Here is a 22,115-nt window from a genome sequence, read left to right on the forward strand (position 1 = left end):
TCCCTGTCGAGACAGCCTGTCCTGGCTCCAGCTCATGCCCTGTTGGGGTGACACAACCCTGTCACAGTGACACAGCCCCACTGCAGATCCCCACAGTCCTGCCCAGAGAGCTGTGGGAGATGCAAACCTTTGGAGAAGGTAGAGATGGGACACTGACCTAGGCACAAAAGGCTCCTCCACCATGAGGATGGATGAGAATGAGGGAAGAATGAACAAGCTGGTGTGGAAGATGTGTCATGTCCTCAAAACCAGACCCTCTGCCATTGATGTGGATGGTGCCTCACTTCCCCTGGATGTTTTCCCATTCCTCTTCCCATAACCCAGAGCTGGGGGGCCACTGCAAAGCCTGCAAGCCCCGTGACTCTAGGGGCAGGAGATGCAGGAGCCCTGGGCAGCGATCACAAGAACGGCGAAAGCAGCAACCTCAGGTTGCAGATTAGCTTCATTTTACAGCCAGGGAGGCAGAAACCTCCCGTGGCTCAGCATCTCGCTGCAGACCACACAGGGAGCCTGGGGAAAGCCAGGGAGAGGTCGCAGGTCTCTGCGGGGTGAGAGCATCCTCTCTCTGGGGAAGGAGGGAGCTCAGAGCGGCCCCAAACCATCGCCACACCCCAAACCTCACCCTGGGCCACGCTGCACACCCTTCCAAACGGTGGGGGCTGCAGAAAGCAGTTTGGCAAAGAGAGAGAGAGGCTCTTTCCCCGAGTTGAAATGCACTTCCCTTGACTCGGTTCCCAGCTGAGCGTGGAGGAGACCCAGCTTGGCCGGCAGCCACGGCGCTCAGTCCCCACCGAGACACATTCCTCAGCACTGCAGCTAATGCAGCACAGCCTCTGAGGCCTTCACCCCTCCTTCAAGGATAATTTATGCCCCCTGACCCGACTCCCCCTTTTAAATCAAGCTGATCAATAGAGAAATCAGACAATCCTTTTAAGAAACTATCTCATCTGATCCTGCCAGCTAATGATCTCTGCTCTCCTTACAGCTGTTTGCAGATCTGTAGCCTAGGCTGCTAGGCTAGGGAAAAAAGTGAAAAAAACCACTGGGCCAAATTCCTCCTTCCTCAGTACAAGCAGGAGCTACAACAACGCTGATGATTTGTATGGAAGCAAAACAGGAGATGCCAACTCCTGTTTTTTGGAAAACAAGCTGAGCATTGTGCTGCAGGGAAGCACTAGCTCCCAAAATTTGCTCCCTCATCCATCTCACCACCAAACATGCTCTTCTCCCATCCTGGAAGCCCTGACAAGACATCCTCACTCTTCTTACAGGCTCCAGCTTCCAGGCTTTCCAATGCCTCCCCTCCAAAGAAAACCCAGCAACACAAAGCAACAGCCCCAAATCTGGTTCCTGACTGAGCCATGGTTACCCCCCCCAGTCTGTGCACAGCAAGGCTCCAAGGGGATGCTCTGAGCACTGGGATCTCCATCACTTGGCTGGAAAACCCTCATCCCTCACAGGGATTCTCACTTTACCAGGGGAGCAAAAGCTCAGGGGTGCAGCCCATGAAGGAGCTAAACCAGACCAGTTGGAGAGGGAGCAGTGTCCAGCACAGCACTGGGAGCAGTGTGGACACATCCCTGGAACAGCCTCCAGGAGGGCTTTATTGATGGCAGCTGCATTTCCATTTAACTGGCAAAGGAACAGGGTTAACCAGTGAAGAGGGAAGCATCAGAGAACCCTTGAAGTCTTCAAAGTAAATCAGCTCCTGGAACAAACACGCTCGGTAGCCAAATGTCCCCTTCTCCTTTGTGTGTGCAGAGATATTGACATTTATCATGATGCCCAAACCACCCAGAGGAAGGATGCTTTCCTTGCATCCAAGGGCCATTTCTCACCCTGGCACAATCACAGGGATTTCTCCCCTGCCAAGGCAGAGCTTGGCCTCCAGCACTCCCTCCTTTAAACCACCCAGGAGGCAGGATGGGACCGTGTCCTGGGGATGCTCAGCACCTTCCCAGCCCCAGCAGGAGCCAGGGAGACCCACCAAGCCTGGGACACCTCCACCATCTGTCCCCTTCCTTGCTCTGAAGCCCAGGAGCAGATGCAAAAGCCAAGGGGTCTGAAGGGCTGCTGCAGCACAGCACGGTGCAGGGCCTGCCACAGCAGTCACAGTGAATTACAAGGTATTAGAGCCCCGTGCTGCTGTGTCTCTGTGCAGCAGCAGTCACGGTGAAGGACATGCTATGATAGGACTAGAGTCTCCTCTGGAGAATCCAGGCCTGGTGGAAGGCAGTGGTAGGAGAGGCCAGCCCTGTTCTATAGATCACGCAGAGACAGGCATGTGAAGGACAAGCTATTACAGGACAAGGAGGGCTGAGAGCCGTGGGGTCTGGGGAGGGGGGCGGCTGTGCCTCGCTGGATCACTGAGTGCCCACGCCTCGCGAGCCAGCAGCCGTGAACGTTTTTAATTATGCTTTCCTACTTTATCGAGCATCTCATTTTCATTTACACACCAGCCATCTCCACCTGAGAACGTGGCCACTGCTGCTCCTCTCCAGCACGGCTCCCATATTCCCCCATGCATCCTCAGCACGGGGGACCCATTTGGAGACAGACACAGACCCGCCCTGCAGCTCCCCTTCGCTCCCCACACGATGCCAAGGACCAGCAGGGAGCTGGGCAGAGCCTCCCTGATGCTTGGAGTCCCTCCCTGTCGGAGCAGCCAATTTTAGTGGCTGCCATAAATGCAGCAGGAGCAGTGTCCTCTGGTGAGGCATCGAGCGGTGACTAAGAGCGGAGATGACAATAAAGCAGAGGAAGCAAGGTCTGACTGCAAAGCAGCAAAGCAACCCCCTGAATCCTGCTCAGAGGCACTGACTGATGATACCCTCCCCAAACCACAGCCTGAGCCCAGTGAAGGAGGGCTGGGCTCTCTGAGACCAGGCATAGGCTCGGTTTGGGTGGAAATTCCATAAACAGGAGGGGAGAAAGGCTTCCCCCATCAGGACACCGGGATGGAGTTCAAGCCTCTTAGCAAAGCACACAGGGAGACTTGTGCACAGCCCCTACAGATAAATCTACCCCCTGAAAGTGTTCTCAGTGGTAAATGCGGTAGACACTGTGCAGGACTTGACAGCTCAAGGTGTATTTATGGTGCTCTGGCACCAGGGATACAACCAGTGGGGATTTTTGCTGGGCTCTACCATTTGGGCACAGCACAGTCACAACAAACCCATTTGAATACCTCTTGTTTCAACCAAGGCAGAGATCCAGCCTATTCCCTGCGGAGCAAGTGCCAGACCTGGGGCCAAATTAATCTCCGATGGATCTCCATCAACTTCATGGAGTTACAACTACAATTTGGCCCATGCCTGACACGTAAATCTGCTCATTTTTCTTCCAAATCGTCCGAATACCGCAGCATTTGTTAGCGCAGGAGAGGGGACGCATCCTCGGGGAGAGATCTCTTTGGATACCGCGCCAGCCCTTTCTTTTTTTTATTTCCTTTGCTGCCTGGGATAAAAGGCAAGTGAGACAGACCGTGGTACGTGTCTGAGCTGTTTGGGAAAGAAATAGGAATTTCCTCCTGCCATTCCCAGTCTTTTGATAGGCAGGTGGGATGCGAGCAGGAATAACTCAATCAAGACAGAGCAATTTTTAATTAATTTGTGGATCCCTTCACCGGCTGATTGCCTTGGAGACAAAAGGGAAGCCTCTCCTTTAACACTTGTGTGTGCCTGGTACTCTGAGCCTCCCCTTTTCACCGGCACATCTTTGGTCTTGAAAGCTGCACAAAAGGAAGAATTCCTTGATCTTTTGCCTCGGCTTTTGCTAAGATGGAGACGCACATGAGGGGGAGCTGGGCTGGAGGTTTTTTTGGGTTTCTTTTATATTTTGGGGAGATTATTAAAGCCCAAAATTCCCATAGAGAGAGGTGGGGAAGGAAATAAAACACGGAAAGGGGAATAAAACCCCTCAAAGCTAAGAAAGGAGAGCGCTTTCCGTCAACACCTTCTGCCCAGCCCGCTCCATCCCCAAGGGGAGGGAGTTGAAAGGTTCAAGCTACATCAAGTGGTGCGTAATGCAGCGGGAGGCTCCTGCTCTGGGCCGGGCTCTCACCCCCTGCCACCCTCCCTGCCCTGTGCCCAGGGCTGGCAGGGCAGAGCCCAGCTCCCACCCTGTCCTTCTTCCCCCACCAGCGACCGTGGGGATGCGGGAACTTCCAAGGCAGTGAGTGACACCACAATTATCGATTGCCGGCTGCAAAGGCTTGCTCTCGCCTCCCCCCCTCTTCTCACTTGTTTTCTTCTGTGCAGCAGTGCCAGCCTTCAGAGACTGCTGCTGTAAAAGGCTGGGATTGACGGGGTGTCAAGATATCCGCTGCCCCTGGCTTTTAACGTTCCCTGCCGGGGGGGAGCGGGAAGAGCCCCTGCACCGGCGAGGGGAGCTTGGATGGCTCCAAAAGAAAGGCAGGAATGAAAAGCCTCCCTCTCTCTCCTCTGTCGAGGAGATGCTCTTGAACCACAAGCAGTTTTTTCAGCCTCAGCCTGGCTGCGTGCGTCTCGGAAATCTCAAGATGCTGGGAAGGAGGAGAGGCGAGGTGCCAGCCAGCCCCTGACCAAAATCAAGGCACCCAAGAAACCCACCAGGCTCCCCAGCAGCTCTCTGTGGGGTGGCACACACACCTGACCACACAGCAGGTTAGGCAGTGGCCATTTTAGAGGTGGGAAAGACAAGATACATCCAGGCCAGATAAAGTCACCCAGAAAAGGCTGCAAAAGGACTGGGACACCCCAGCTTGGGCAAATCCTCTGCTGTTCAACACTGGTGGCACAAGGGGTGCCAGATCAGAGGGTTCTCCTAGCCAAGACTGGCAAAGCAGGAACTCCAGGTGATCCCCAGATCCCCCACCAAGGGCTGCGATGCCACCCTGCCCAATGGCCCTGGGACTGTCCCTTGCCAGCCCTGCCCCCAGCTCAGCTGGCCACCCACAGCAAGTGCCATCCCTGCCACAAAACGGGGACGGTCACCTGCCTGTGGAGGTGTTTGTTTGCAAAGCCTGGTGGCACCTTGGGACCATGGCTAAGTGTTACGTGCTGGAGCCAGAGGCCTGAAATTAAAGCTGGCTCCACGGCTGTCGGTGTCGACACCTGGTGATGGGAGGAGAGGGATCGATGATGGAGAGTCTGTCGCTCCTGATGCATCGCTGTCAGGGTCAATACACAATTCCCAGGGAGATCAGGTGTCCAGGTTAACTGCTTTGCCTCCGTGCTAAGCCGATGGGCTGGCAGAGCCCCATCCTGCTCACACACCCTCCTCCCCAGCCAGAGCCCCATCCTGCTCACACACCCTCCTCCCCCGCCACGCTCACCCCACAGCCACCAAACGCCACTGACAGCAGCCCTGGGGCTCGTGGCTCTTGTTTTCATCCATGCAGAGCTCAAGTGGGTGCCCAAGGCTGGGAAAGGGATGCAGGGACAGCAAGGACCGCCCCCCCCAGGAGCTTTTGGCTGCATCAAACCAGCCCACTGCCATGGGCAGCATCACCATGGGACCCTGTGGGGACACAGGGCTTGGGGACACAGGCCAGCAGCTCCTCTGGGCTGAGAGGGGAGATGAGACCTCTGAAGGGGGGAGCCCCATCTGCCAGTCTCCCTGTGCACCCTGAATTCCTGAGCAACAGAAAAGGCAGGAGAGGAGGGAAACTCGCCCAGCACAGGTCCTGCAGGCTCACTGCCCATGTCCTGCTCCTCACCCTGGGTGGGCAGAGCACCCACGTGGCTTTGGCACAACAGCTGTCCCCTCCAGGTGACACCGCAGAGCCCCGTGGGACAGGAGAGCAGCGACAGCAGGGCTGCACTGTGCCCTGTGCACCAAGTGCACTCCATGGCACCCCGAAACCATCGCAGTGAGCACTGGCAGGAGGCAGCAGCCCTGCTGTGCCCCCATCCCCATGAGCCACGCTGGGCAAGATCCATCCCTGGGGGTCCTGTGAGGACGAGAGCCACCCGCAGCCAGGCTGCAGCATCTCCCCTTCCAACAGCTCCCGGGGGCTTTCAGGTGCTCATCTCCTCCTCCAGCACAGCACAACCCACCCGGGGGAGCCCAGTGTGACCCCCTGAGGAGGGGACCAGGGGGTCCTACCTGCTGTCAGCCCCGGAGCCAGCCTGGGGGGGACACAGCATCACACCTGGGACAGCATCACACCTGGGGGGACACAGTATCACACCCTGGGGGGACACAGCATCACACCTGGGATACAGCATCACATCATGGGGGGGACACAGCATCACACCTGGGACAGCATCACACCTGGGGGGACACAGTATCACACCCTGGGGGGACACAGCATCACACCCTGGGGGGACACAGCATCACAGCCGGGACACAGCATCACACCCTGGGGGGACACAGCATCACACCTGAGATACAACATCACACCCTGGGGGGGATACAGCATCACACCCGGTGCAGCCAGACCCGCATCAGCCCCCCCAAAAAAATCCCGAGAAAACAGCGCGCGGCATGAATAACAAAAGCAACGATCAGTAAAGAGTCTCCCAAGAGGCCGCAAGTTCTTCAATTAGAGCTCGCATTATAGGAATGAGAAACTCCACGCCGTCTTCCGTAAGGATAACACTTTTCCCCCCCCTCTCTCTTTTAAAGAATAAAGGGAGGGAGAGGAAGGGCTGCATCTCTAATGCAACAGACAGGTCTGCTGAGATTCACTTTGGCTCTTATTTTGACTTTCATCTAAAAGAGCTGCCCTGGGAATCCATTAAGTCCAATTTAAATCGGCTCTCCGCCCTCACGGCTTCTCCCCGCCTTCGCGGCCCCCCCAGCTCCCTTCTCCCCCTCCTCGCAAGCAAACAAACACAAAAGCAAGGCCGGGCAGGGCGGGCAGCAAGGGCAGGCAGCAAGGGCAGCACCGGTGAGGTCCGGAGCCCTTCCCGGGGGGATTACAGCCTGCCTCCCCCAGGGCAGCTGCTCCATCTTTATTTCCCAAATAAACACAATCCGGCCACGTTCGGTGTCCCCAACCCCGGCGGCGCTTTTTGCGGGGAGCCCGTGGGGTTTGGGGACCTGCACATCTCCCCCCTACACACACCACAATCATATTTCCCCCCGGTTTTATTATTTTTGAGGACAATTATCTCCATTAACGCCGCAACCGGCAAAGTTGGATGGGATATAATCGCATACTTCAGGTTGGTTGGTTTTTATTTTTTGGGGTTTTTGGTATTTTTTCCCCCCAGTGAGCTTCCCCACGCCGAGATCATTCCTGCGCCTTCGGGAATCGCCGCCCCTCGCAGCCGGGCGAGGGACGGAGCCCTCGCCTTTCATCTCACCACACTCATTCAAGCTCTGCTTCTGTCGTATAAGCAGTTTTCCAGCTCTTCCCCCCCCTCCCGCCCCGTAACACACCCGCTCTGCATTGCATCCTATTCATATGTTTTCAATCATCGCCGTTTCGTTATTTAAAACAAAAGCACACACGGTTCCCCACCCCCGGGCAGCACTCCGAGCCCCCTCACCGGGGCTCCACGGCTATTCCCCGGTTTGTTTGTTTATTGATGTCAACGGGAGGATTTGGAGGCAAAAATTTGCCGTGGGAGAAAGGGAGCGGGAGGTGAAAGTCCCATCAAGGGGCTCTCCAAAGGCGCAGCCAGATGTGCAAACCCCACGATTCCTTGGGTTATCTGCTAGATCCATTTTTTTTCCCTGCCCCGCCAGCCACCGAATAAAAGAAAGAAAATCCATCAAGTCAGCGTTCTCACGTGCAGACAACGGCAAGGAGAGCCAGGCGGCCGCCCGCGGCACCGCCGCAACTTTTGGAAGTATAAAACCATGCACATCCATAACTCCTCAATTAAATCAGCCTCCCCGGGAAGGCTTCCCTCTCTGCAGAGGCTTTCGCAGCCCCGTGCCCATTATTATTTCAACTTTGCCAAAGTAGGGATTCAGGACAAGCAAAAGGAAATCCACCCCCTTTCCACGCACCAACATTTCCAAGTCTCAGCTGTATCTTTGTTCAGACACCCATCAATCGGCAAGTCAGGAGGGGTTTTTGGACCGGTTGCAAATTTCTTTTATTACTTCCAGAAAAAGCAAAAACAACCCCCCCACACACACACGCCCCCCGGCTCCTCCGTTGCTGCTGCAAATAGGACACACACAGAACACACACACACCACACACACACACAACACACACACATAACACACACACACACGCACGTATAATCCCCCCTCCCTCCCCAAACTCCGCGATGCCGGCGCCGTGCATCCATTCAATCGCAGCAGCAGCAGCACACGAGTTGCACAAGAGAAAAAATAAATCCGGAAAAAGCTCTGTCCGCACACCCTCACCCGCCCCACCACCCTCACGCCCTCCCTTCCAATTCTGCTGCGGCTTCAAGGAAAAAAAAAAAAAAAAAAAAAAAAAAAAAAAAGAAGGAAAAAAAAAAAGGAAAAAGAAAAAGCACAAAGATGTAGCTTGCAACAATACCTGCGATGGTCCTCGCTCTCTCCTCTCTCTCCTGCTGGCTCGCTCTCCTCCTCTTCCAGAGCACAGTAGCCAGATTAGATCCTTAGAAAAAAAAATGTGAGAAATAGCACAATTCTCCCTTTTTTTTTTTTTTTTTTTTTTTTTTTTTTTTTTTTTTTTTTTTTGCTTCCCTTCTCAGCAGCCCTTCTGAGCTCCTTCACTAACCATTATTCATAGACCACTAGGGGATATAAGGTAATTAGAAACGGCCCTATAGCATCCAGCCTGAAAATGTAATGCCAGCGGTAGGAGTGGTGGAGGGCTCTGGCTGCGGGCGGCTCCGGCAGAAAGTGCTCGCTTGGAGCTGGGGACCGAGGTGAGAAGTGGGGTGGAGGAGAGGGCGAGCGGCAGCGGGTGCTGGCAGCTCTCCCGACACAGACCAGGGTGGCCAGGGACACCGAGCGGCACCGGCTTGGGTTGGGTTTGGGGTGGTTTTTTTTTTTGGATTTTTTTTTTTTTTTTTTTTGTATTTTGGAGTGGGGCTCACCGTGCCCGTGTGAGCCGTGCTGGGGCTGTGTGTGTGTGTGTGTGTGTGTGTGTGTGTGTGTGTGCGCGTGTGTGTGTGTTTGTGCCAGGAATAGCAATCAGCAGAGGCAGCACACAGAGCGCAAAAATGCCATCATGCAGGGTCAACAGAAAGCTGCAGACATTTTTTTTTTCCTCTCTCTCTCCCTTTTTTTTTTTTTTTTTTTTTTTGTAGGCTTAATCCTCTGGAGCGGGGGAGAGGGAAAAGGAGGAGGCTGCTGCCTTCTTTATAGTTTTGATATATTTTTTTTTTCCTTTTCCAGCCTCGTAGGATCAGATTAACCCCCCCTCCTCGCACACACACACACACACACACACACACACACACACACACTCTCCAGCCCAGCCATCCCAACCCTCCGCCAGCACTGCACCGGGGGGATGCCGGAGGGTCGGCGCAGGGTGGGATGCGGGTCTGGCCGGGTGGGATGCGGCTCTGGCCGGGTGGGATGCGGGTCTGGCAGGGTGGGATGCGGGTCTGGCACGGTGGGATGCGGCTCTGGCCGGGTGGGATGCGGGTCTGGCCGGGTGGGATGCGGGTCTGGCAGGGTGGGATGCGGCTCTGGCCGGGTGGGATGCGGGTCTGGCACGGTGGGATGCGGGTCTGGCACGGTGGGATGCGGGTCTGGCCGCCGCGATGAGCCGGCTGCGATGAGCTAGGTGGGCTCGGCGGGGAAGCAGAGCAGGAGGGAGAAAAGGGGGGGAGAAAAGGGGGGAGGTGGAGGCAAATGAACAAATCACACCTGCAGCTTTCTGCGTGCCGGAGCCAGCTGCAGCCCAGGCAGCGACCGGCAGGGAAAAATCCAGGCGGGCTCCCAGCACCATCATCTGCGGGGATTATTGAGGTGCACGGGGAGCGGGCGGCAACTCATGGCTGGCAGCGATTGATTTTGGGGAGGTTTATTATTAGCAGGAGGGGAAAAGGGAGGTGCTAACAAAGAGCGACCCTTCCACACACACACAGACACACACACACACCGATTTTTTTTCCCCAAGGGGTAAATAAAACCCGTCGCAGAGGCGAGGAGGGGGAGCCGGTGCCCTGGCCAGCCGTGCCGTGCCGTGCCGTGCCGGGATCGCGGCTCCGAGCCCCGGCTGCTGCCCAGCCCTGCCTCCTCCCAGGGCTCCGCTCGGAGCCTCTCGTTAATTGAACTAAAGCTGTTCACCTTGATAACGCAGCACGGCAGCAAGTTTCCGAGCCGTACGCGGGGGGCTGGAGAGCTATTTGATCCACTTCCAAGGCGCTGCCTTTCAATTCAACCCCTTGCTCTTGAAGGATGGATAACCAGGCCCTCTCTTTTCCCTGTTAATTACTCGAGATAGCAGCCATCAAGCTGCAAAGCAGACCAAACCTCACAAGGGGACACAGCACCTGCAAAAGCAGACTGCTTGTTCTCATCTCCCCTGTCTTTTTTCTCCCCATCCCCATCCCCATGGCAGACCTAGTCTGGCTGTTTGTAGGTAATACACCACAATATGCTCCCAGCCACCTCCAGCTCCACACATGCCTCTCCGCAGGATGGTAAATCAAGCTGGGACCTCATGGCTCTCCAGGGACTCGGTGTTATTCCCTGTAATCACCAATCTGCCCTGCCCTTCACACACAGGAGCCTGGCACTGTTTGGCATCACAAGCCGTGACTGCCACCCCAGTGAAGCCAAGGTGGGATGGACCCAAAGGACATCACACCCCAGCTTCTCCTCTGGGATTGACAGAAGACTAAAGGATTTGTTATTTTTACACTGCAATCCAATAAATTCAACAATCTGGTCTGTCCACGTTATTTCCCAGCTCTGGTATGTTTGAAATCCCCACCTCCAGGAGCCCTGTGATTTCAGGAAGATCTCAGCCCCGCTCTCCTCCAACCCTGACCTCACCGTGGTGGGGTGAAAGGTTGAAACCACAAGCCCCAGGGAGCCCCATATGCAAATTTAATCACCACCAAACACTTTGGTTGTTAAACACTGTTCTTTTTCTGGAACCTTTAAAGTTCTGCACCTACGATTTACAGGTTCAAAAAGGCTGATTTCATGATTTCTCAGCATTTCTGAGGTGTCGACACCCACGTCACCTCTGTTTGCATGACACGGTCATGTCTGTCTGAGCCAAACCACTGCCTGGGTGGGAGACCACCACCTATAACACCAATTAACTTCACTCATTAAAACCTCCCAGCTCACAGAGGATGCTGCTGCTCAGTTATGCAGATGGAAAAGTTTCCATCCCCTTGATAAAATCCAGATCCAGAGCATCCTGGAGCAGACCTCACCCTGAGCTACCACAAAACAGCATCAAAAAGCCTCTTCCCACCTTCCCTGCCATGAGAGCAGGGCTCACCTTGCTGATCAAAGTCGGAGGCTTCCCTGGACATAACCCCACACCTCCTGCCCTGGAGAGGCTAAAAAATAATGACTCATAGCAATGTTATTTCTGGAGCTGCTAAAACAAAGGCACTCTGGCTCCCTCGGTGTCTCACCACTTTGACCTAAATGATAAGGCATCCTGAGAAAACTGAGCTTTTCCCACCAGCCCTGACATGAGTGGCCAACCCAGGGTCCAAGGACCTCCCCAGCACCTACACAGGATGCTCTAAGCTGGCTCTTTTTCATTCATCTTTCTTTCATCCCTCTGCCTGGCAGATTTTCCCTCAGCCCCAATCCCAATGGATGGATTTTGTCCCCTGCCCAGGTGCCACACACCCCACACGTGTGGTGGCTCCTCGCAGGCAGGAGCAGCAGCCCTGCCCCAGCTCTCATCGAGCTCCATGCATCGGCTCCGAGCGGATCCGATGGATTTTCATTTCCTAACTTTGCCCTTCGGGCTATTTCTAACGAGCTTCCTCACGCTTAAAAAAAAAAAAAAAAAAAAAAAAAAGAAAATCCTTCATCTTGCAGCACGGTGTCAGAACAGCAACGCTCGGGATGACTGTGCCTGCGAGGAGGCTGGAAATTAATTATATCACAGTGGCTTCAGGTAGGGATCCATCCACTGACCTCCTTGTCCAGCTCCCGTCTGGGACCCAGGGAACGGCCAGAAATCCCCTCCCAGAGCAAACAGGCTTTTTTTGGCCTTGAAAAATGTATTTTTGTGGTGTGGTGTCTGCTCTGTGCAGCACAGCCGTGGGTGTGGAGCCACCACTGTCCTCCCATGACCCCGTGCCCTCCCTGTACCCCACATCCCCAGCCTTGAGCCCCCTTGTGCAGCCTCTTCCTGCATCACAGGTCCATCCACCCTCCTGGACCCATCCCTGCTGAGAGGGAGATTGAGTCCTGGGTGCCTTAATTTCCACTAATCAGATGTTTTAATGAGTTTCTCAGTGCCCAGCAGATCCCACTCCCCACCACCACCACCCCCTCTGGGGCTGGCCCCGCTCCCTCATCGTGCTGAGGCCCCTGACACCTCCAAGGCTTTCCTTGGTGGGAGAGCAGCGATTATTTCTCTCAAAAGGTCTCTTATAATGGAAACCATCTCTGCATCCCTCCTCGGTCTCCTCCTGCCGTGACCCAGGCTCCATCGAGAGGAGCTCTGCTCCAAGGCAGCGCCGTGTTTCCATGGAAAGAGTGAATAGCAGAGTCTTCCCAGTGGTTTATTAGAATTCCTTTTACTCCGATGGAGAGTTTTAGAGCAAAGTAGAAAGGCTTTAATGTGGGGCTAATGGAGCCCCTGGGAAGTCCAGGAAGGAAATCTCCCCTGGAGGAGGCGTGAGGAGAGGGAGGGCAACTTTCAAGACGAATTCCTGGACAGGTTGAAATTTTTTTGCAGGAGCCATCTCAGGCAGCGAGAAATGGAAATGAATGTTTGTTTTATTTTTAACAGATGTTACAAAAGACCTGCCAGTAATTCAGTGAACGATGCAAAACCTAGATCCCACTCACTTTTCCCGGCATGTCTTCCATCCCCTCCCTCTCCTGCTTGGTACAAATGCTTATTTGCATTTAGCATATCACATTAAAAAAAAAAAAAAATTAAGCAATAAAATAACAATTGTACACCACTTCATTTCCTTCCTCCCTCAGGTTTTGGTTTCAGGTTAAATCCTTGGTTGGAGTAGCTATTAATTGTTTTTAATAAATTTTTCTGACTCTTCAGATTTCCCAAACCTATATTCTACACACCTACTTTGGGGGGTGCCCTCTTGCCAGGGCCCCCATCTTTCTCTCTCCCTGCTGCTCCCTCATGGAACAGCTCTTAACTCTGCAAAGTGTTTGGAGCCCCAGTGTGAAACACAGACTGCAGCCTCTTCTTTAGGAAGAAACACAGGGATTTGCAGTTGAGAGATGGGCAGAGGGAAAGGGGAGGAGGTACAATGAGGGCATCCTAAAACCATCCAGCCAGGGGCTGGAAAAGCAGTAAGAATGTGGCTCTCCAAAAAACACAGTGCAGAAAGTGATCCATGCATGAACACACAGCACAGCACAGGGAGTTCAAAAGCTGATCTGAAACCCACCATGGTGCCAGAGGGGTATTTGGGATGAGATACAGCATTTATGAGTGACACACATGAAACCCAGACCTGGGAGGCCAATGGCAGTCATGGAATCCCAGAATGGTTTGGGTTGGAAGGGACCTTAAAGCTCATCTTGTTCCAACCCCCTGCCATGGACTGGGACACCTTCCACTACCCCAGGTTGCTCCAAGCCCCTTCTAACCTGGCCTTAGACATGTCCAGGGATGGGGCATTCACAGTTTCTCTGTGCCAGTGCCTTACCACCCTCACAGGGAAGATTTTCTCTCTTATATCCAATCTATCCCTGCCCAGTGTCGATGTGAAGCCATTCCCCCTTGTCCTGTCACTCCATGCCCTTGGAAAGAGTCCCTCTCCAGCTTTTGTAGTCCTGGCCAGAGGAGCCCTGAATCCCACGGATACCAGATTTCCTGAAAATGAGCAACTTTGGCAGCTCCTGGTTTAACTCTTGCCTGCAAAACACAAGCTGCAGTGGTTCCCCTTTTCATGCCTAATTGTGAAATACCACTTCTCCTTTGGACACCCAGCTTTCCAAAGGGTATCTGGAAAATCGAGTGGGCAAATGCAGGGTGATTTTCTGCCCGGTTTCCTGTTAGCAACCCTGCATGCATAACCCCAAGTAGCCCATGATTCCAAACACCAGCATGCCCAGTGCTGGATTCACACTCCATCGATGCCTTGTTTGTGGGATTCCAAGCAGGAAAGGAGAAGACAGGCTCTGGAAAGGAGGAGATAGGCTCTGGGGAGCAGCTACAGGTCAATACTGACACAAACAGGGTGTCCCTGCACCCATTATAAACCCTAAAATCTGCCTGATTTCCAGGCAGAAAATGGCATCCGTGTGCATTTCCAGGTGACGGAGGAAAAGTGGCTGTTTGCACTGAGCTTTCTCCTCTTCCCGTTACAATCCTGCACCTGGTTAGCAACTGTCGGAAAGAGGTTAATCACAGTCCTTAAATCAGGAACCTTGTTGTGGTATGCTCAGGATGCACATCTGTGCTCTCCATGGCTCATCCCCAGTGGCATTTGGGAGAAGGCAACGTGCCAAAAAATCCCCACCCCCAAATAAGCCACCCAACCCCCCCCAAATGAGCGACAAGCATCCCAGAGTGCAGGATCCTGCTGATTCCTTGAGCTGGTTCTGCAGCACACGTGAAAGGCTCATGATTCCCCCAGCCCCACCACGGCCATGGGTTAAAGGCATCTCGGATAATGCGGTGTTGGCACGGCCATTATGGGGCAGAACAGGCTTTTGAGGGACTGGGGTTTTGCTCGCTGGCCAATCTTATGATGGAGGGGAGGAGTAATCACCTGGAAATGCCTTGGTAGCAAACCATGGGGTGGTTTCACATCCCAACCCAGAGCTCAGCCCTTGGCAGAGCAAAGGCTGGAGCTCCAGCAGCCGCCAGCTGCCCAGCTTGGCTCCTGATTTCCAAGCATTGCAAAGCCTGGCCTGGCCTTGCTATTTCTAGGCCTGTCCCAGGGGATTACCCTGCTCTCCCTGTTTTGGGAAAAAGCAGCATTCCGGAGCGTCAGAGCCCTGGTGCTCAGCCGGGCCGTTCCAGGCACACACACACACGTGCACAGCCCGGAAAATGGAGAGGAATTGATCCCGGAGGCAAATCTCTTTTGTTCTAACCCCGCTGCTGTAAGTGGATCTCCCCAGGTTCCCCGGCTCGGGAGCTGCGGAGGATCACACCGCTTTCATGCCTTCTCCCAGTGCCAGCTTGTCACATTCCCCGGGCGGGAAGGGGAGGCATGGCTCCCAGCGCTTGTTTACCTCGGCACCGAGCAGCACGAGGGGGGCACGGCGGTGATGAGCCAAAACCTGGAGGGAGCAGATTGCGGAGCCGCGCCATGAGACCACCCCCAACACACAGGCTGCCCCTTTTTAATGAGGTCCCCCCCGCCATCCTCCTCCCCTGTGCCCTGACATCCTCCTGCCTTTCCCCGCTGCCTTGTTCCGACTGCAGAAATGCTGATTCACAGAGCCCGGCGCAGGAGGCGTTTGGGAGGCACAGAGAGAGCAGCAGAGCATCGCCCCAATGCACCCGGAGCTCCCCGGGCGCCCTCGCACCGGGCACCGGCGACAGCCGAGTCGCTGCGGATTAAATCCGCTCTGCACTCCTTCCAGCACCTCTTTCCCTGTGACTCCCTCGCCTCCCAGCAAGGTGAACCCATCTCCTCCGCTTCCCGGGAGAGCTCGCATGCGAATTTGCCTCCCCTCTGTGCACAGGGGAAAAGCAAGGTGAAGGATTGCAGGCTGCGCACAGCAGCGGGATGGGGTGGATGGGGTGGATGGGGTGGATGGGGCGGATGGCACTTCCACAGGGATGCACTCTGCTTTCCCAGCGGCAGAGCAAAGGGAACAGCACCCCGACCCGCTGCCAGGGTCACACCTCACTCCTGGGTGCTTTGATGCATCAGGGTCAATCCAGACCCCGTCTCCTCCTTCCAGGGCAGGTGGGGTCCATGCCCCGGCTGGGTCCTGGCACCCACGGCCACATCAAGGGCGCTGTGCAGTGACAGCAGCCGGCACAAAGCGAGCTGCCCGCCCTGCCTCACCTTCCCTCTCCTCTCCTCTCCCCTCCTGCCAGCACGGTGCAGCTGGTGCAGCAGCAGGGCCAAAATCCGAGACTGCAAAAGGATGTGTTTTTGGAGCTGTAGGAATGGTGTCCTCAGCAGACCAGGGAAGGCAAATGGCTGCAAAAGCAGGGAATGGCTGTCCAAGCATTTCACTTCTCACAAGTCCAGGTCTGTTCCCTCTGGGACAACCACAACACACTAGCAGAGCTCAGGCGAACAGATCCATCCTGTTCTACTCCCTCTTGCATTCCATGACCCCATTCACTTCTCCCCCCTGAGGCCACTTCATCCCAAAGTCACCTGTGGTGCCACAATGGATGCAAACACCTGGGAACCCCGTGCACTGAACAGCAGGATGAGACACAGACTTTCCTGTCACCCTCACACTCCTGCCTGTGCCACATCCCTCTGGACCAGCTCAGCACTGCTCGGATCAGGTGGGACCATGCCAGAGCAGGGCATGCAGAGGATAAACCCAGCAAGCCAGGCAGGGAAGCCAAAATTGAGCCCAGCTCTGCAAGCCCATGGGAACACTCAAAGATCAAATCCACCTTTTCCTTTAATTCTTCCACGTTTTTTTTGCACGGTGTATCAAAGCTGTGCTGGTCCACTCTGCATGGGTGACCACCTGCCCACAGCCAGCGGCCAAGCTGGGCTGCTCATCTGGCTCCCCAAAAAGCCGTGGTGCATTTGAATAGATTTCCACCACACAACTGTAAAGGCCCCAGTGGGTTTGAATAGGAGCCCCTTGAGGTATTATCTCAGCAGTGCCTCGAGGCAACCACCTGAATCCTTCCGTGACTGCTGCACAAACCTGGAATGTCTCCAGCAGCTGGGGATTATGGACAGAGCTTGCAGAGGAGCCCCCAGACCACCACAGCACAGCCAGCACCATCAGCTCCCAGATGCTCCCACGTGCAGCCATTCCTCAAAAAACAAGGCACGGGGATGCTAAGAAGACCAAAGCCCAGATGCCAAGGCAGGAAACCAAGCTGAAGTTTTCACATTAATCATATCGAGCTCTATTCTTTTTCATCTATTTCAAGGCAAGTCAAAAAGAGGTTCACACTCTCCCCTGGCAAACCACAGAGGATGACGTGAGCCTGTCTCTTGCATTGCAAGTAGAGTGTGTCAAGCAATTAGCAAGTCATCAGGAATTCAGATAGGGTGGGCAGGATACCATCCCTCAAAGCTCTGGCAGGAGCATTACCCACCCTGGAGTTTCCCATCAGGCATAGAAGGCAGCAGAGGGAGCAGGGGCTGCTGGTGAGCTCTCAGGAGCAGAGCAGACACTGATGCCATGAAACACCTCACGATTAGCCTTGCTGTAGCTCAAAGGCCCTGGGCATTCAATGCAGATTTCTCCTTGCTCATTCTCAACCTCAGCAAGGCGGCCAGGACAATTCCAAGAACCCTCAGGCATCCTGCAGGCCTGCTGGGCCAACGCGAGTACCTCACATATGACCCACCCCTGGGCATTTTGGCACTGCATCAACTCTTGCTGCTCCCACCAGTTTCACTCCCTGCACCTTTGGCCAATGCTGGTTTCCACTCAGCATCATCCCAAACCCTGTTATCCTGGAAGTTAGTGGCAAAACCCATGCAAGAGCAGGAGTAAGCCTTCCACACTCACTCTGGGATGAGATTTGCACTTTGGTGCCCCAGAGCTGCTAAACCCACACCACACCAAAGCCTGGCACATCACACAAGTGGAGCAGGACCATCTCACCAAGAGCACCCTGAGATAATACCTCAAGGGGCTCCTATTCAAACCCACTGGGGCCTTTACAGTTGTGCGGTGGAAATCTATTCAAATGCACCACGGCTTTTTGGGGAGCCAGATGAGCAGCCCAGCTTGGCCGCTGGCTGTGGGCAGGTGGTCACCCATGCAGAGTGGACCAGCACAGCTTTGATACACCGTGCAAAAAAAAGTGGAAGAATTAAAGGAAAAGGTGGATTTGATTTGAGCCTCAGAGCTGCAGATGCAGCAGCGTGGTGGTGGCAAGGGGTGTCCTGGTGTCCCCAGACACATCCAGAGTGTTCCCATGGGCTTGCAGAGCTGGGCTCAATTTTGGCTTCCCTGCCTGGCTTGCTGGGTTTATCCTCTGCATGCCCTGCTCTGGCATGGTCCCACCTGATCCGAGCAGTGCTGAGCTGGTCCAGAGGGATGTGGCACAGGCAGGAGTGTGAGGGTGACAGGAAAGTCTGTGTCTCATCCTGCTGTTCAGTGCACGGGGTTCCCAGGTGTTTGCATCCATTGTGGCACCACAGGTGACTTGGGCTGGTCCCCATGATCACCCAACCAGCCCTAAAAGACGAGGGAGGATTACCCTGAGGTGTGAGCAGCCAGCCTGGGCACACACCTCCCAGTGCAGAGGGATGCAGCGTGCTGGGCAGGTGGCACAGGGGCGCCTCATCTGCCACCCGCCCTTTCTCCTCTCATTGCCAAGGTAGCAGCAGACAATGCTATCTGCTGGGCTGTCAGCCGGCCCTCCTCCCGTCTCTTTAGCCAGAAAACTCTCCATCTGTCTCCAGATGGGGTGTTTCTACCACTCCAGTCAAACCGATTCAGAGTGGAACAATGATGCTTTGTTAACAAAACAATTTTTGTGTGTCAAGCCCTCCTTCTTGCGGGTTTTTCTCCCCCCCCCCCCAGTCCCCAGTGGGTCAGCTTTGTGTGGCGTCCTACATTTTGTTGTTTCTTTCACATTTTAAAGGCTCCGTATTTTAGTACAAAAGGTGCCTGCGGAGCAGCTTTTATCTGCGAGGCAAGATTTGACACATACGCAGATCACAATTGCGACAGGAGGTTCGTGATGTGGTGGTTAAGGGTGGTGTCAGGACCTTCAGAGTGATGAAGCATTATTTCCAGTGATTTTTGCCTCCAGGATAAAAATTACAGCTGGTCCAACGCTGCACGTATGGCTTCTGTGAGCTGGAATCCCCCAAGGGCTCACGGAGGGGGCAGAGAAAGTTTGAGCTTGCTTTGGAACAGAGCTGGCATCACCTGGGTCCATCCGTCCTTCTCGTGTCCTCCTGTGCAGGACAGGCCACCTCTGTCACTTGTGAGTGGAAGGGATGGGTACATGGAGCAAATCTACGTGCCTGTGAGTACACTACAACCCTCTCCCCAGCACAATTCCTGTGGTGTCCAGGAAGATCAAACCTCAGCCCTCCTGTGGCCAGAGTCTCTGACTGAAGCTCCTGGGGAGTGTTTGACTTCTCCCCAGCTACCCAGGGTGGGATCATCTCCCTTCAGCCAGCAGCAGGAAGGAGAGCTCTCTTTCTTCTTCCAAATACATCCCCACCACACAGGCCTCCAAGAAAACCAGCTCTTCCTTTATTTTTCTTCTTTTTGGGCCCTGAAGCAACAAGCACACAAACCACCTTCTGCTCTGCACAAAACCAGCAATTCCCAGCAAACAACCAAGCCGCTGGCTCCAGAGCAAACAGCCCCGTGTTCCTAAGCAGGCTGGAAATTTCTACACAAGGGGGACTTTTTCCTCCAGCTCCCTCCACATTTGCAGGGAAGGTCCCTCCTCCTTCCTGTCCTCAGGTAACAGCATCTTCATGGAAACACCAATATTTTTATGAGTCATCTCCCTTCTTCCCCTCTCCTGCCTGGTGGCCAACACCCCTGTGCTTTCAAGATCAAAGCCGAAGGGGACCAGCTGTGCTGAGTCCTTTCCTCTCCAGCCCTTTCCATCTCCATTTGCAGCCAGCGAGTCCCTGCTGTTCTGACAGCGCTTTGTGCCGCCCCTCCAGCTCTGTGCCCGCCGTCTGCTCCCCCTCCATCCCTCTCCTGCCATCCCAGCTCCTGCTCCAGCCACGCTGGGAACACAGGGAACCCTCCCTGACCCAGGCTCAGGTCCCTCTGGCATGCATGGGAGCTGCCCTGCTGGCTGCCCCGGCTGCCCTGCCTGTCATGTGCTGATTCAGAGGCAGAAATGTGCTCGGAGAGAAACGGGATAATCTGCTTCCACTGAAATCCCACCCTAATTCCCTGTGTTTGGTAACTCCTCCGCAGAGCAGAGCATGAGACTGCATCTCCCTTCCAAACCAGCAGCTCCATGGGGACCTTCCCTCCAGGCTCCTTTCAGCAGGGGTACAACCTTGGCTGGGAAAGTCCAGCTCCTGCTGGGAAAGCGGCTGAGGGAACAGGAATCTCCCTCCCCATCCAAAAGGCTGAACATATCACACAGCCCCCGGTGCTGCAGCAGGGATTTGCAATGTGATGGGATAATTAGAGCCAGGGATGTGCTTCTCGTGCTTCTTAACTGCCAGAGGGCAGGGTTAGATTAGATATTAGGAAGAAATTCTTCCCTGTGAGGGTGGTGAGGCCCTGGCACAGGTTGCCCAGAGCAGCTGTGGCTGCCACATCCCTGGAAGTGTCCAAGCTGAATGAGGCATGGAGCCACCTGAGACAGTGGAAGGTGTCCTTGCCCATGGCAGGGTGGGTGAATGAGATGATCCTTAAAGCCTTTTCCAACCCAAACCATTCTGTGATGCCAGGATTCTTGATAAATCCAGGAAAATCCGTCCGTTTTCAGTCTCCCAGTGAGTGTCATTGGTGCACGTTTGATGGAAGCTGCTTCCATGTGCAGCAACTCACAGGTCTGACAGGTCCCCCTCAGGGTCATACACCCCATCCTTCATGACATCTCATCTTGCACCACGTGCACCTCCTGGGTGCTGCCACCACACATCCTGCACCGATAGAATCCCTGCTTCCCAGCACCTCGCTGCAACTCAGCCCAAATCCAGCTTGGAGCTGTCTCTCCTACAAAGACTTTGAAGAAAGCATTGCACAGAATTAAGTCTCAATGCTTTTTATATGTAAAGCACTGAATTTAGCTGCTAATGGCAATTCCCAGCAGAAAAGGATGGTTAGTAGTGGTGGGTATATTTATGAATTCTTCCTAAGCAAATGCCGTGAGGCAGGAAATGTGTCGGTCCTCGTGGAAAGCTTCCCGGGCTGCTGCTGCAGGCATCTAAATGCAAAGTTTCACCGTGACTTTTTGAGTTTTGTGCTCTGCTAGACACATCCCTTTCAAACCTCTTCTCTCAGGAATGCTTTCCCAGCCTCTCTCCAGTGGTCATGCGTGTGTCACTGTGACCTGCCTGTCTCTGTGAAGGCAGCAGCATCTCCGTCCCTCTCCAGCCACTCCACTGACTTGCCAGTAAATAAAAGTCAGGGGAATCTATTTGACTCGTCTCCTTAGCTGCTGTCTCCAAAGGGCTGACTTACAAAATACCCACGTCCTGGATTTCTGTGAGGTTTTTACTGAGAGCACATTGTTTTTCCTCGGCAAAGCCAGAAAAGAATTTATAGTCGGTCCACACAGCGAGACTGCTCTGCTTTCTCTTTCCTGGGACAGGAACTCAGTTTGAAACAGATTGCTAGCAGCTAAATGCAAGTTCCTTAGCAGCTTCCAGAGTGAAAATATTCCCTCTCCAGATCTCCTTTTATGTCCACAACACATTATTCCGGTGGAGGGCTCTCTTGCTAAGAAAAGCTCTGGTAACTCCCAGCCTTGTCTCCAAAGTGGTTCAGGTGTGGGAGCCAGCTCCCCTGCAAGCATCCCTTGGTCCTGCTGCCCAGCTGAGATGTCCTTAATTCCTCCATCTGTCCCCTCCAGGCTCTGGCTGGCTCTGCTCTCAGACAGTGAATACATACAGCAGGCTGCAAGGCTGCTTGTACTAAATATACACTTTTCCCACAGCTTCAGGAGAAACTCTGTCTTTTAAGTCCCCCAGCCCACTCCTTGGGGTGCTTCTGGGGCTTTCCGTGCTAAACTGCCTTTGTCCCACACACTGCATACAGACAGACGAGAGGTTCACACCAAAACCCACCTCTCCTCTCTGCCTCTAACTAAACCAAAACAAAAAACAGATGGAAAATCAAATGCTGGCAGTGTGAAGCATGTGGGCTGCACTCTCATCAGCCCTCCTGGAGCTGCAGAGTGTATTCCTTCCTGCTCCAGGGTCCCAGGGCAAAGCCAGACCCCAAAAGGGTTATTGGTGGGGGAGATGCTGCTATTCCCCCTTG

At 54.3% G+C, this 22,115-nt stretch overlaps 1 protein-coding gene across 1 annotated transcript in view; it reads right to left on the reverse strand.

The window, feature by feature from the left end:
• Positions 1–8,604, reverse strand: part of RAI1 (retinoic acid induced 1) — a 37,565-nt gene extending 28,961 nt beyond the window's left edge. Inside the window, exon 1 of the mRNA XM_059484402.1 lies at positions 8,452–8,604. The gene's annotated coding sequence lies outside the window, so the exon portion shown is untranslated. The remainder of the gene's footprint in view (positions 1–8,451) is intronic.
• Positions 8,605–22,115: the final 13,511 nt, after the last annotated feature.

Source organism: Ammospiza nelsoni, chromosome 17, assembly GCF_027579445.1.
Source record: "Ammospiza nelsoni isolate bAmmNel1 chromosome 17, bAmmNel1.pri, whole genome shotgun sequence".
Taxonomy (NCBI): domain Eukaryota; kingdom Metazoa; phylum Chordata; class Aves; order Passeriformes; family Passerellidae; genus Ammospiza; species Ammospiza nelsoni.